At 38.2% G+C, this 12,256-nt stretch overlaps 27 non-coding genes across 27 annotated transcripts; all 27 read left to right on the forward strand.

The window, feature by feature from the left end:
• Nucleotides 1–85: 85 nt before the first annotated feature.
• Nucleotides 86–157, forward strand: trnah-gug (transfer RNA histidin (anticodon GUG)). The gene has a single exon. It is a non-coding gene; the product is annotated as a tRNA-His (tRNA).
• Nucleotides 158–396: 239 nt separating this feature from the next.
• Nucleotides 397–468, forward strand: trnah-gug (transfer RNA histidin (anticodon GUG)). The gene has a single exon. It is a non-coding gene; the product is annotated as a tRNA-His (tRNA).
• Nucleotides 469–707: 239 nt separating this feature from the next.
• On the forward strand, nt 708–779 carry trnah-gug (transfer RNA histidin (anticodon GUG)). The gene has a single exon. It is a non-coding gene; the product is annotated as a tRNA-His (tRNA).
• A 239-nt stretch (nt 780–1,018) lies between these two features.
• Nucleotides 1,019–1,090, forward strand: trnah-gug (transfer RNA histidin (anticodon GUG)). Its single transcript has one exon. It is a non-coding gene; the product is annotated as a tRNA-His (tRNA).
• A 240-nt stretch (nt 1,091–1,330) lies between these two features.
• trnah-gug (transfer RNA histidin (anticodon GUG)) lies at nt 1,331–1,402 on the forward strand. The gene has a single exon. It is a non-coding gene; the product is annotated as a tRNA-His (tRNA).
• An 862-nt stretch (nt 1,403–2,264) lies between these two features.
• trnah-gug (transfer RNA histidin (anticodon GUG)) lies at nt 2,265–2,336 on the forward strand. Its single transcript has one exon. It is a non-coding gene; the product is annotated as a tRNA-His (tRNA).
• Nucleotides 2,337–2,575: 239 nt separating this feature from the next.
• On the forward strand, nt 2,576–2,647 carry trnah-gug (transfer RNA histidin (anticodon GUG)). Its single transcript has one exon. It is a non-coding gene; the product is annotated as a tRNA-His (tRNA).
• A 239-nt stretch (nt 2,648–2,886) lies between these two features.
• Nucleotides 2,887–2,958, forward strand: trnah-gug (transfer RNA histidin (anticodon GUG)). The gene has a single exon. It is a non-coding gene; the product is annotated as a tRNA-His (tRNA).
• A 239-nt stretch (nt 2,959–3,197) lies between these two features.
• trnah-gug (transfer RNA histidin (anticodon GUG)) lies at nt 3,198–3,269 on the forward strand. Its single transcript has one exon. It is a non-coding gene; the product is annotated as a tRNA-His (tRNA).
• A 240-nt stretch (nt 3,270–3,509) lies between these two features.
• On the forward strand, nt 3,510–3,581 carry trnah-gug (transfer RNA histidin (anticodon GUG)). The gene has a single exon. It is a non-coding gene; the product is annotated as a tRNA-His (tRNA).
• Nucleotides 3,582–4,443: 862 nt separating this feature from the next.
• trnah-gug (transfer RNA histidin (anticodon GUG)) lies at nt 4,444–4,515 on the forward strand. Its single transcript has one exon. It is a non-coding gene; the product is annotated as a tRNA-His (tRNA).
• Nucleotides 4,516–4,754: 239 nt separating this feature from the next.
• Nucleotides 4,755–4,826, forward strand: trnah-gug (transfer RNA histidin (anticodon GUG)). Its single transcript has one exon. It is a non-coding gene; the product is annotated as a tRNA-His (tRNA).
• Nucleotides 4,827–5,067: 241 nt separating this feature from the next.
• trnah-gug (transfer RNA histidin (anticodon GUG)) lies at nt 5,068–5,139 on the forward strand. Its single transcript has one exon. It is a non-coding gene; the product is annotated as a tRNA-His (tRNA).
• Nucleotides 5,140–5,378: 239 nt separating this feature from the next.
• On the forward strand, nt 5,379–5,450 carry trnah-gug (transfer RNA histidin (anticodon GUG)). Its single transcript has one exon. It is a non-coding gene; the product is annotated as a tRNA-His (tRNA).
• A 239-nt stretch (nt 5,451–5,689) lies between these two features.
• trnah-gug (transfer RNA histidin (anticodon GUG)) lies at nt 5,690–5,761 on the forward strand. Its single transcript has one exon. It is a non-coding gene; the product is annotated as a tRNA-His (tRNA).
• Nucleotides 5,762–6,307: 546 nt separating this feature from the next.
• On the forward strand, nt 6,308–6,379 carry trnah-gug (transfer RNA histidin (anticodon GUG)). The gene has a single exon. It is a non-coding gene; the product is annotated as a tRNA-His (tRNA).
• A 239-nt stretch (nt 6,380–6,618) lies between these two features.
• On the forward strand, nt 6,619–6,690 carry trnah-gug (transfer RNA histidin (anticodon GUG)). Its single transcript has one exon. It is a non-coding gene; the product is annotated as a tRNA-His (tRNA).
• Nucleotides 6,691–6,929: 239 nt separating this feature from the next.
• Nucleotides 6,930–7,001, forward strand: trnah-gug (transfer RNA histidin (anticodon GUG)). Its single transcript has one exon. It is a non-coding gene; the product is annotated as a tRNA-His (tRNA).
• Nucleotides 7,002–7,240: 239 nt separating this feature from the next.
• Nucleotides 7,241–7,312, forward strand: trnah-gug (transfer RNA histidin (anticodon GUG)). The gene has a single exon. It is a non-coding gene; the product is annotated as a tRNA-His (tRNA).
• Nucleotides 7,313–7,552: 240 nt separating this feature from the next.
• On the forward strand, nt 7,553–7,624 carry trnah-gug (transfer RNA histidin (anticodon GUG)). The gene has a single exon. It is a non-coding gene; the product is annotated as a tRNA-His (tRNA).
• Nucleotides 7,625–8,176: 552 nt separating this feature from the next.
• trnah-gug (transfer RNA histidin (anticodon GUG)) lies at nt 8,177–8,248 on the forward strand. The gene has a single exon. It is a non-coding gene; the product is annotated as a tRNA-His (tRNA).
• Nucleotides 8,249–8,488: 240 nt separating this feature from the next.
• On the forward strand, nt 8,489–8,560 carry trnah-gug (transfer RNA histidin (anticodon GUG)). Its single transcript has one exon. It is a non-coding gene; the product is annotated as a tRNA-His (tRNA).
• A 241-nt stretch (nt 8,561–8,801) lies between these two features.
• On the forward strand, nt 8,802–8,873 carry trnah-gug (transfer RNA histidin (anticodon GUG)). Its single transcript has one exon. It is a non-coding gene; the product is annotated as a tRNA-His (tRNA).
• Nucleotides 8,874–9,370: 497 nt separating this feature from the next.
• On the forward strand, nt 9,371–9,442 carry trnah-gug (transfer RNA histidin (anticodon GUG)). The gene has a single exon. It is a non-coding gene; the product is annotated as a tRNA-His (tRNA).
• Nucleotides 9,443–9,991: 549 nt separating this feature from the next.
• trnah-gug (transfer RNA histidin (anticodon GUG)) lies at nt 9,992–10,063 on the forward strand. Its single transcript has one exon. It is a non-coding gene; the product is annotated as a tRNA-His (tRNA).
• A 238-nt stretch (nt 10,064–10,301) lies between these two features.
• trnah-gug (transfer RNA histidin (anticodon GUG)) lies at nt 10,302–10,373 on the forward strand. The gene has a single exon. It is a non-coding gene; the product is annotated as a tRNA-His (tRNA).
• A 238-nt stretch (nt 10,374–10,611) lies between these two features.
• trnah-gug (transfer RNA histidin (anticodon GUG)) lies at nt 10,612–10,683 on the forward strand. Its single transcript has one exon. It is a non-coding gene; the product is annotated as a tRNA-His (tRNA).
• The last annotated feature ends 1,573 nt before the right edge of the window (nt 10,684–12,256 follow it).

Consider the following 12,256-nt stretch of genomic DNA (forward strand, 5'->3'; position numbering starts at 1 on the left):
TTCTCGAAAAAGTTGGAATTTTGTCTTTTTCTTTAAAAACCTGTTTACATCTTTGCTTTTTGATATGTGTTCTGATGGATAGCTCGCCGTGATCGTATAGTGGTTAGTACTCTGCGTTGTGGTCGCAGCAACCCCGGTTCGAATCCGGGTCACGGCATTTTGCACTTTACTAAATTTGGCCAAACTATTGTTTCAATATTTCACCAACTCATTGCCATTATAAACAGAGAAGCACCTCTTCAATCTTAGCATTTGACAACCTTTTTTTTTACCAAAAAATAACAGCTAAAATTCAAACCAGTGCCCCCTGCTTCTCGAAAAAGTTGGAATTTTGTCTTTTTCTTTAAAAACCTGTTTACATCTTTGCTATGGACCATGTATTCTGATGGATAGCTCGCCGTGATCGTATAGTGGTTAGTACTCTGCGTTGTGGTCGCAGCAACCCCGGTTCGAATCCGGGTCACGGCATTTTGCACTTTACTAAATTTGGCCAAACTATTGTTTCAATATTTCACCAACTCATTGCCATTATAAACAGAGAAGCACCTCTTCAATCTTAGCATTTGACAACCCTTTTTTTTACCAAAAAATAACAGCTAAAATTCAAACAGTGCCCCCCTGCTAATCGAAAAAGTAGGAATTTTGTCTTTTTCTTTAAAAACCTGTTTACATCTTTGCTTTTTGATATGTGTTCTGATGGATAGCCCGCCGTGATCGTATAGTGGTTAGTACTCTGCGTTGTGGTCGCAGCAACCCCGGTTCGAATCCGGGTCACGGCATTTTGCACTTTACTAAATTTGGCCAAACTATTGTTTCAATATTTCACCAACTCATTGCCATTAAAAACAGAGAAGCACCTCTTCAATCCTAGCATTTGACAAACTTTTCCTTACCTAAAAATAACAGCTAACATTCAAACAGTGCCCCCCTGCTAATTGAAAAAAGTAGGAATTTTGTCTTTTTCTTTAAAAACCTGTTTACATCTTTGCTATGAGAGTCCTGTTCTGATGGATAGCCCGCCGTGATCGTATAGTGGTTAGTACTCTGCGTTGTGGTCGCAGCAACCCCGGTTCGAATCCGGGTCACGGCATTTTGCACTTTACTAAATTTGGCCAAACTATTGTTTCAATATTTCACCAACTCATTGCCATTAAAAACAGAGAAGGACCTGTTCAATCTTAGCATTTGACAACCTTTTTTTTTACCAAAAAATAACAGCTAAAATTCAAACAGTGCCCCCCTGCTAATTGAAAAAAGTAGGAATTTTGTCTTTTTCTTAAAAAAACTGTTTACATCTTTGCTATCAGAGTCCTGTTCTGATGGATAGCCCGCCGTGATCGTATAGTGGTTAGTACTCTGCGTTGTGGTCGCAGCAACCCCGGTTCGAATCCGGGTCACGGCATTTTGCACTTTACTAAATTTGGCCAAACTATTGTTTCAATATTTCACCAACTCATTGCCATTAAAAACAGAGAAGGACCTGTTCAATCTTAGCATTTGACAACCTTTTTTTTTTACCAAAAAATAACAGCTAACATTCAAACAGTGCCCCCCTGCTAATTGAAAAAAGTAGGAATTTTGTCTTTTTATTTAAAAACCTGTTTACATCATTGCTTTTTGATATGCGTTCTGATGGATAGCTCGCCGTGATCGTATAGTGGTTAGTACTCTGCGTTGTGGTCGCAGCAACCCCGGTTCGATTCCGGTTCATGGCATTTTGCACTTTACTAAATTTGGCCAAACTATTGTTTCAATATTTCACCAACTCATTGCCATTAAAAACAGAGAAGCACCTCTTCAATCCTAGCATTTGACAAACTTTTCCTTACCTAAAAATAACAGCTAACATTCAAACAGTGCCCCCCTGCTAATTGAAAAAAGTAGGAATTTTGTCTTTTTCTTTAAAAAGCTGTTTACATCTTTGCTATGGGATGTGTATTCTAATGGATAGCCCGCCGTGATCATATAGTGGTTAGTACTCTGCGTTGTGGTCGCAGCAACCCCGGTTCGAATCCGGGTCACGGCATTTTGCACTTTACTAAATTTGGCCAAACTATTGTTTCAATATTTCACCAACTCATTGCCATTAAAAACAGAGAAGGACCTGTTCATTCTTAGCATTTGACAACCTTTTTTTTACCAAAGTCTAACAGCAAAAATTCAAACAGTGCCCCCCTGCTAATTAAAAAAGTAGGAATTTTGTCTTTTTCTTTAAAAAGCTGTTTACATCTTTGCTTTTTGATATGTGTTCTGATGGATAGCTCGCCGTGATCGTATAGTGGTTAGTACTCTGCGTTGTGGTCGCAGCAACCCCGGTTCGAATCCGGGTCACGGCATTTTGCACTTTACTAAATTTGGCCAAACTATTGTTTCAATATTTCACCAACTCATTGCCATTAAAAACAGAGAATCACCTCTTCAATCCTAGCATTTGACAAACTTTTCCTTACCTAAAAATAACAGCTAACATTCAAACAGTGCCCCCCTGCTAATTGAAAAAAGTAGGAATTTTGTCTTTTTCTTTAAAAAGCTGTTTACATCTTTGCTTTTTGATATGTGTTCTAATGGATAGCTCGCCGTGATCGTATAGTGGTTAGTACTCTGCGTTGTGGTCGCAGCAACCCCGGTTCGAATCCGGGTCACGGCATTTTGCACTTTACTAAATTTGGCCAAACTATTGTTTCAATATTTCACCAACTCATTGCCATTAAAAACAGAGAAGCACCTCTTCAATCCTAGCATTTGACAAACTTTTCCTTACCTAAAAATAACAGCTAACATTCAAACAGTGCCCCCCTGCTAATTGAAAAAAGTAGGAATTTTGTCTTTTTCTTTAAAAACCTGTTTACATCTTTGCTTTTTGATATGTGTTCTGATGGATAGCCCGCCGTGATCGTATAGTGGTTAGTACTCTGCGTTGTGGTCGCAGCAACCCCGGTTCGAATCCGGGTCACGGCATTTTGCACTTTACTAAATTTGGCCAAACTATTGTTTCAATATTTCACCAACTCATTGCCATTAAAAACAGAGAAGCACCTCTTCAATCCTAGCATTTGACAAACTTTTCCTTACCTAAAAATAACAGCTAACATTCAAACAGTGCCCCCCTGCTAATTGAAAAAAGTAGGAATTTTGTCTTTTTCTTTAAAAACCTGTTTACATCTTTGCTATGAGAGTCCTGTTCTGATGGATAGCCCGCCGTGATCGTATAGTGGTTAGTACTCTGCGTTGTGGTCGCAGCAACCCCGGTTCGAATCCGGGTCACGGCATTTTGCACTTTACTAAATTTGGCCAAACTATTGTTTCAATATTTCACCAACTCATTGCCATTAAAAACAGAGAAGGACCTGTTCAATCTTAGCATTTGACAACCTTTTTTTTTACCAAAAAATAACAGCTAAAATTCAAACAGTGCCCCCCTGCTAATTGAAAAAAGTAGGAATTTTGTCTTTTTCTTAAAAAAACTGTTTACATCTTTGCTATCAGAGTCCTGTTCTGATGGATAGCCCGCCGTGATCGTATAGTGGTTAGTACTCTGCGTTGTGGTCGCAGCAACCCCGGTTCGAATCCGGGTCACGGCATTTTGCACTTTACTAAATTTGGCCAAACTATTGTTTCAATATTTCACCAACTCATTGCCATTAAAAACAGAGAAGGACCTGTTCAATCTTAGCATTTGACAACCTTTTTTTTTTACCAAAAAATAACAGCTAACATTCAAACAGTGCCCCCCTGCTAATTGAAAAAAGTAGGAATTTTGTCTTTTTATTTAAAAACCTGTTTACATCATTGCTTTTTGATATGCGTTCTGATGGATAGCTCGCCGTGATCGTATAGTGGTTAGTACTCTGCGTTGTGGTCGCAGCAACCCCGGTTCGATTCCGGTTCATGGCATTTTGCACTTTACTAAATTTGGCCAAACTATTGTTTCAATATTTCACCAACTCATTGCCATTAAAAACAGAGAAGCACCTCTTCAATCCTAGCATTTGACAAACTTTTCCTTACCTAAAAATAACAGCTAACATTCAAACAGTGCCCCCCTGCTAATTGAAAAAAGTAGGAATTTTGTCTTTTTCTTTAAAAAGCTGTTTACATCTTTGCTATGGGATGTGTATTCTAATGGATAGCCCGCCGTGATCATATAGTGGTTAGTACTCTGCGTTGTGGTCGCAGCAACCCCGGTTCGAATCCGGGTCACGGCATTTTGCACTTTACTAAATTTGGCCAAACTATTGTTTCAATATTTCACCAACTCATTGCCATTAAAAACAGAGAAGGACCTGTTCATTCTTAGCATTTGACAACCTTTTTTTTACCAAAGTCTAACAGCAAAAATTCAAACAGTGCCCCCCTGCTAATTAAAAAAGTAGGAATTTTGTCTTTTTCTTTAAAAAGCTGTTTACATCTTTGCTTTTTGATATGTGTTCTGATGGATAGCTCGCCGTGATCGTATAGTGGTTAGTACTCTGCGTTGTGGTCGCAGCAACCCCGGTTCGAATCCGGGTCACGGCATTTTGCACTTTACTAAATTTGGCCAAACTATTGTTTCAATATTTCACCAACTCATTGCCATTAAAAACAGAGAATCACCTCTTCAATCCTAGCATTTGACAAACTTTTCCTTACCTAAAAATAACAGCTAACATTCAAACAGTGCCCCCCTGCTAATTGAAAAAAGTAGGAATTTTGTCTTTTTCTTTAAAAAGCTGTTTACATCTTTGCTTTTTGATATGTGTTCTAATGGATAGCTCGCCGTGATCGTATAGTGGTTAGTACTCTGCGTTGTGGTCGCAGCAACCCCGGTTCGAATCCGGGTCACGGCATTTTGCACTTTACTAAATTTGGCCAAACTATTGTTTCAATATTTCACCAACTCATTGCCATTAAAAACAGAGAAGGACCTGTTCAATCTTAGCATTTGACAACCTTTTTTTTTTACCAAAAAATAACAGCTAACATTCAAACAGTGCCCCCCTGCTAATTGAAAAAAGTAGGAATTTTGTCTTTTTCTTTAAAAAGCTGTTTACATCTTTGCTTTTTGATATGTGTTCTAATGGATAGCTCGCCGTGATCGTATAGTGGTTAGTACTCTGCGTTGTGGTCGCAGCAACCCCGGTTCGAATCCGGGTCACGGCATTTTGCACTTTACTAAATTTGGCCAAACTATTGTTTCAATATTTCACCAACTCATTGCCATTAAAAACAGAGAAGCACCTCTTCAATCTTAGCATTTGACAAACTTTTCCTTACCTAAAAATAACAGCTAACATTCAAACAGTGCCCCCCTGCTAATTGAAAAAAGTAGGAATTTTGTCTTTTTCTTTAAAAAGCTGTTTACATCTTTGCTATGGGATGTGTATTCTAATGGATAGCCCGCCGTGATCGTATAGTGGTTAGTACTCTGCGTTGTGGTCGCAGCAACCCCGGTTCGAATCCGGGTCACGGCATTTTGCACTTTACTAAATTTGGCCAAACTATTGTTTCAATATTTCACCAACTCATTGCCATTATAAACAGAGAAGCACCTCTTCAATCTTAGCATTTGACAACCCTTTTTTTTACCAAAAAATAACAGCTAAAATTCAAACAGTGCCCCCCTGCTAATCGAAAAAGTAGGAATTTTGTCTTTTTCTTTAAAAACCTGTTTACATCTTTGCTATGGACCATGTATTCTCATCGATAGCTCGCCGTGATCGTATAGTGGTTAGTACTCTGCGTTGTGGTCGCAGCAACCCCGGTTCGAATCCGGGTCACGGCATTTTGCACTTTACTAAATTTGGCCAAACTATTGTTTCAATACTTCACCAACTCATTGCCATTAAAAACAGACAAGGACCTATTCAATCTTAGCATTTGACAAACTTTTTTTACCAAAAAATAACAGCTAACATTCAAACAGTGCCCCCTGCTTCTCGAAAAAGTTGGAATTTTGTCTTTTTCTTTAAAAACCTGTTTACATCTTTGCTTTTTGATATGTGTTCTGATGGATAGCTCGCCGTGATCGTATAGTGGTTAGTACTCTGCGTTGTGGTCGCAGCAACCCCGGTTCGAATCAGGGTCAAGGCATTTTGCACTTTACTAAATTTGGCCAAACTATTGTTTCAATATTTCACCAGCTCATTGCCATTATAAACAGAGAAGGACCTCTTCAATCCTAGCATTTGACAAACTTTTCTTTACCAAAAAATATCAGCTAAAATTAAAACCAGTGCCCCCTGCTTCTCGAAAAAGTTGGAATTTTGTCTTTTTCTTTAAAAACCTGTTTACATCTTTGCTTTTTGATATGTGTTCTGATGGATAGCTCGCCGTGATCGTATAGTGGTTAGTACTCTGCGTTGTGGTCGCAGCAACCCCGGTTCGAATCCGGGTCACGGCATTTTGCACTTTACTAAATTTGGCCAAACTATTGTTTCAATATTTCACCAACTCATTGCCATTATAAACAGAGAAGCACCTCTTCAATCTTAGCATTTGACAACCTTTTTTTTTACCAAAAAATAACAGCTAAAATTCAAACCAGTGCCCCCTGCTTCTCGAAAAAGTTGGAATTTTGTCTTTTTCTTTAAAAACCTGTTTACATCTTTGCTATGGACCATGTATTCTGATGGATAGCTCGCCGTGATCGTATAGTGGTTAGTACTCTGCGTTGTGGTCGCAGCAACCCCGGTTCGAATCCGGGTCACGGCATTTTGCACTTTACTAAATTTGGCCAAACTATTGTTTCAATATTTCACCAACTCATTGCCATTATAAACAGAGAAGCACCTCTTCAATCTTAGCATTTGACAACCCTTTTTTTTACCAAAAAATAACAGCTAAAATTCAAACAGTGCCCCCCTGCTAATCGAAAAAGTAGGAATTTTGTCTTTTTCTTTAAAAACCTGTTTACATCTTTGCTTTTTGATATGTGTTCTGATGGATAGCCCGCCGTGATCGTATAGTGGTTAGTACTCTGCGTTGTGGTCGCAGCAACCCCGGTTCGAATCCGGGTCACGGCATTTTGCACTTTACTAAATTTGGCCAAACTATTGTTTCAATATTTCACCAACTCATTGCCATTAAAAACAGAGAAGCACCTCTTCAATCCTAGCATTTGACAAACTTTTCCTTACCTAAAAATAACAGCTAACATTCAAACAGTGCCCCCCTGCTAATTGAAAAAAGTAGGAATTTTGTCTTTTTCTTTAAAAACCTGTTTACATCTTTGCTATGAGAGTCCTGTTCTGATGGATAGCCCGCCGTGATCGTATAGTGGTTAGTACTCTGCGTTGTGGTCGCAGCAACCCCGGTTCGAATCCGGGTCACGGCATTTTGCACTTTACTAAATTTGGCCAAACTATTGTTTCAATATTTCACCAACTCATTGCCATTAAAAACAGAGAAGGACCTGTTCAATCTTAGCATTTGACAACCTTTTTTTTTACCAAAAAATAACAGCTAAAATTCAAACAGTACCCCCCTGCTAATTGAAAAAAGTAGGAATTTTGTCTTTTTCTTTAAAAACCTGTTTACATCTTTGCTATCAGAGTCCTGTTCTGATGGATAGCTCGCCGTGATCGTATAGTGGTTAGTACTCTGCGTTGTGGTCGCAGCAACCCCGGTTCGAATCCGGGTCACGGCGTTTTGCACTTTACTAAATTTGGCCAAACTATTGTTTCAATATTTCACCAACTCATTGCCATTAAAAACAGAGAAGGACCTGTTCAATCTTAGCATTTGACAACCTTTTTTTTTTACCAAAAAATAACAGCTAACATTCAAACAGTGCCCCCCTGCTAATTGAAAAAAGTAGGAATTTTGTCTTTTTATTTAAAAACCTGTTTACATCATTGCTTTTTGATATGCGTTCTGATGGATAGCTCGCCGTGATCGTATAGTGGTTAGTACTCTGCGTTGTGGTCGCAGCAACCCCGGTTCGATTCCGGTTCATGGCATTTTGCACTTTACTAAATTTGGCCAAACTATTGTTTCAATATTTCACCAACTCATTGCCATTAAAAACAGAGAAGCACCTCTTCAATCCTAGCATTTGACAAACTTTTCCTTACCTAAAAATAACAGCTAACATTCAAACAGTGCCCCCCTGCTAATTGAAAAAAGTAGGAATTTTGTCTTTTTCTTTAAAAAGCTGTTTACATCTTTGCTATGGGATGTGTATTCTAATGGATAGCCCGCCGTGATCGTATAGTGGTTAGTACTCTGCGTTGTGGTCGCAGCAACCCTGGTTCGAATCCGGGTCACGGCATTTTGCACTTTACTAAATTTGGCCAAACTATTGTTTCAATATTTCACCAACTCATTGCCATTAAAAACAGAGAAGGACCTGTTCAATCTTAGCATTTGACAACCTTTTTTTTTACCAAAAAATAACAGCTAAAATTCAAACAGTGCCCCCATGCTAATTGAAAAAAGTAGGAATTTTGTCTTTTTCTTAAAAAAACTGTTTACATCTTTGCTATCAGAGTCCTGTTCTGATGGATAGCCCGCCGTGATCGTATAGTGGTTAGTACTCTGCGTTGTGGTCGCAGCAACCCCGGTTCGAATCCGGGTCACGGCATTTTGCACTTTACTAAATTTGGCCAAACTATTGTTTCAATATTTCACCAACTCATTGCCATTAAAAACAGAGAAGGACCTGTTCAATCTTAGCATTTGACAAACTTTTTTTTAACCAAAAAATAACAGCTAACATTCAAACAGTGCCCCCCTGCTAATTGAAAAAAGTAGGAATTTTGTCTTTTTTATTTAAAAACCTGTTTACATCTTTGCTGTGGACCATGTATTCTGATGGATAGCTCGCCGTGATCGTATAGTGGTTAGTACTCTGCGTTGTGGTCGCAGCAACCCCGGTTCGAATCCGGGTCACGGCATTTTGCACTTTAAAAACAGAGAAGCACCTCTTCAATCCTAGCATTTGACAAACTTTTCCTTACCTAAAAATAACAGCTAACATTCAAACAGTGCCCCCTCCTAATCGAAAAAGTAGGAATTTTGTCTTTTTCTTTAAAAACCTGTTTACATCTTTGCTTTTTGATATGTGTTCTGATGGATAGCTCGCCGTGATCGTATAGTGGTTAGTACTCTGCGTTGTGGTCGCAGCAACCCCGGTTGGAATCCGGGTCACGGCATTTTGCACTTTACTAAATTTGGCCAAACTATTGTTTCAATATTTCACCAGCTCATTGCCATTATAAACAGAGAAGCACCTCTTCAATCCTAGCATTTGACAAACTTTTCTTTACCAAAAAATATCAGCTAACATTCAAACAGTGCCCCCCTGCTAATTGAAAAAAGTAGGAATTTTGTCTTTTTCTTTAAAAACCTGTTTACATCTTTGCTATGGACCATGTATTCTGATGGATAGCTCGCCGTGATCGTATAGTGGTTAGTACTCTGCGTTGTGGTCGCAGCAACCCCGGTTCGAATCCGGGTCACGGCATTTTGCACTTTACTAAATTTGGCCAAACTATTGTTTGAATATTTCATCAACTCATTGCCATTAAAAACAGAGAAGCACCTCTTCAATCCTAGCATTTGACAAACTTTTCCTTACCAAAAAATAACAGCTAATATTCAAACCAGTGCCCCCTGCTTCTCGAAAAAGTTGGAATTTTGTCTTTTTCTTTAAAAACCTGTTTACATCTTTGCTATGGACCATGTATTCTGATGGATAGCTCGCCGTGATCGTGTAGTGGTTAGTACTCTGCGTTGTGGTCGCAGCAACCCCGGTTCAAATCCGGGTCAAGGCATTTTGCACTTTACTAAATTTGGCCAAACTATTGTTTCAATATTTCACCAACTCATTGCCATTATAAACAGAGAAGCACCTCTTCAATCTTAGCATTTGACAACCCTTTTTTTTACCAAAAAATAACAGCTAAAATTCAAACAGTGCCCCCCTGCTAATCGAAAAAGTAGGAATTTTGTCTTTTTCTTTAAAAACCTGTTTACATCTTTGCTATGAACCATGTATTCTCATGGATAGCTCGCCGTGATCGTATAGTGGTTAGTACTCTGCGTTGTGGTCGCAGCAACCCCGGTTCGAATCCGGGTCACGGCATTTTGCACTTTACTAAATTTGGCCAAACTATTGTTTCAATATTTCACCAGCTCATTGCCATTATAAACAGAGAAGGACCTCTTCAATCCTAGCATTTGACAAACTTTTCTTTACCAAAAAATACCAGCTAAAATTAAAACCAGTGCCCCCTGCTTCTCGAAAAAGTTGGAATTTTGTCTTTTTCTTTAAAAACCTGTTTACATCATTGCTTTTTGATATGTGTTCTGATGGATAGCTCGCCGTGATCGTATAGTGGTTAGTACTCTGCGTTGTGGTCGCAGCAACCCCGGTTCGAATCCGGGTCACGGCTTTTTGCACTTTACTAAATTTGGCCAAACTATTGTTTCAATACTTCACCAACTCATTGCCATTAAAAACAGAGAAGCACCACTTCAATCCTAACATTTGACAAACTTTTCCTTACCTAAAAATAACAGCTAAAATTCAAACAGTGCCCCCCTGCTAATCGAAAAAGTTGGAATTTTGTCTTTTTCTTTAAAAACCTGTTTACATCTTTGCTATGGACCATGTATTCTGATGGATAGCTCGCCGTGATCGTATAGTGGTTAGTACTCTGCGTTGTGGTCGCAGCAACCCCGGTTCGAATCCGGGTCATGGCATTTTGCACTTTACTAAATTTGGTCAAACTATTGTTTGAATATTTCACCAACTCATTGCCATTAAAAACAGAGAAGCACCTCTTCAATCCTAGCATTTGACAAACTTTTCTTTACCAAAAAATAACAGCTAACATTCAAACGGTGCGAAAAAGTTGAACTTCATCTTTGTTTTAAGAAGAACAACAACCTGTTTGCATCTTTGTAACGGAGTGGAGTTTACAGCCTCCATTCAAAGTACACTGAACCAAAATATAAATGCATCACCTTAATTTTTGCTCCCATTTTTTATGAGTTGAACTTAAAGATCTAAATCATTTTCTGCAAACACAAAACAAAAATTTGGTCACAAATCTGTCTTAATCGGTGATAGGGAGCAGGTGTCAGGTTGTCGATTGTGGCCTATGGAATGTTGGTCCACTCCTCTTCAATGGCTCTGTGACCTTCTGGATGTTGGCAGGAACTGGAACACACTGTCGTATACGGAGGTCCAGAGCATCCCTAAATTCTGCTGAATTGATTTGGTTATCCAAACTGATTGTTGCAGCAGCTGCATGAGTGGTTCTTCTCAGACGATCTTGGAGGTAAACATGCTGGATGTGGAGGTCCTGGGCTGGTGTGGATACATGTGGTCTGCGGTTGTGAGGCTTGTTGGATGTACTGCTAATATCCTCTGAAACTTAGGAGATGGCTTATCAGACAGAATTTATTTTATTGTCATTGCACAGAAAACACAGCAGTGAAACTGGAAATTAAATTTCGTTGCTTGGCAACCGTTAAAAAACACAGTGAGTGAATGTATATATAAAAAGTATAAATATAAATATTCATAAGTTAAAAATAGTGCAATATAGTAAAAACAGATTAAATAAATTACGTTTTAAATATTGCATATAATAATTAATATATATGATATAAAATGTTATGGTAGAGAAACTAACATTAAATTCATGTCCTCACTATCGCACAAGCGCTATATAAATACAAATTACTTACTTACTTACATTTAGACAGATTTGTGAACAATATTTGAGAGGAATGGTTATTGTGGGTATATAAAAAAATATATATATATGACTTCATCTCATAAGAAACGGGAGTAAAAAAAGTTTTGCGTTTCTATTTCTATTTAGTTTAAAAATGACTTAATCCAACAGAACACGGACAGTTTTTTGACAGCAGATGGCGCTGTTTATTATCTTAAGGGACCCTAATTCATTCGACGCAGAGAATTGTGTTCAGCACAGCTTTATCGAATATCGTCGTAGTGTCAGATGATTTTAAAATTCTTCAAAATACAATATTTTTTGGGCCTTGTACTTTCACAATTCCCCTGTATGATTTTAAATGCCCTTTTTTTCCTCAATAGAAAAAGGGACTATCGGAAAATCTCATTAACATCTAAGTTAGCGCTTACATTTATGTTTCACGTCAACGCATAACCCCACAAAATAAGTTCAATTTATAATAAAGATTTAATTAAATCGTCTGTTTCGTTCTTATTACATATTAATTTAAAATCATATGACACGAACCTTTTATTTATTTATTTATTATTACTCTCTTATGTCTTAAC

Source organism: Callionymus lyra, chromosome 2, assembly GCF_982586985.1.
Source record: "Callionymus lyra chromosome 2, fCalLyr1.hap1.1, whole genome shotgun sequence".
Taxonomy (NCBI): Eukaryota; Metazoa; Chordata; class Actinopteri; order Syngnathiformes; family Callionymidae; genus Callionymus; species Callionymus lyra.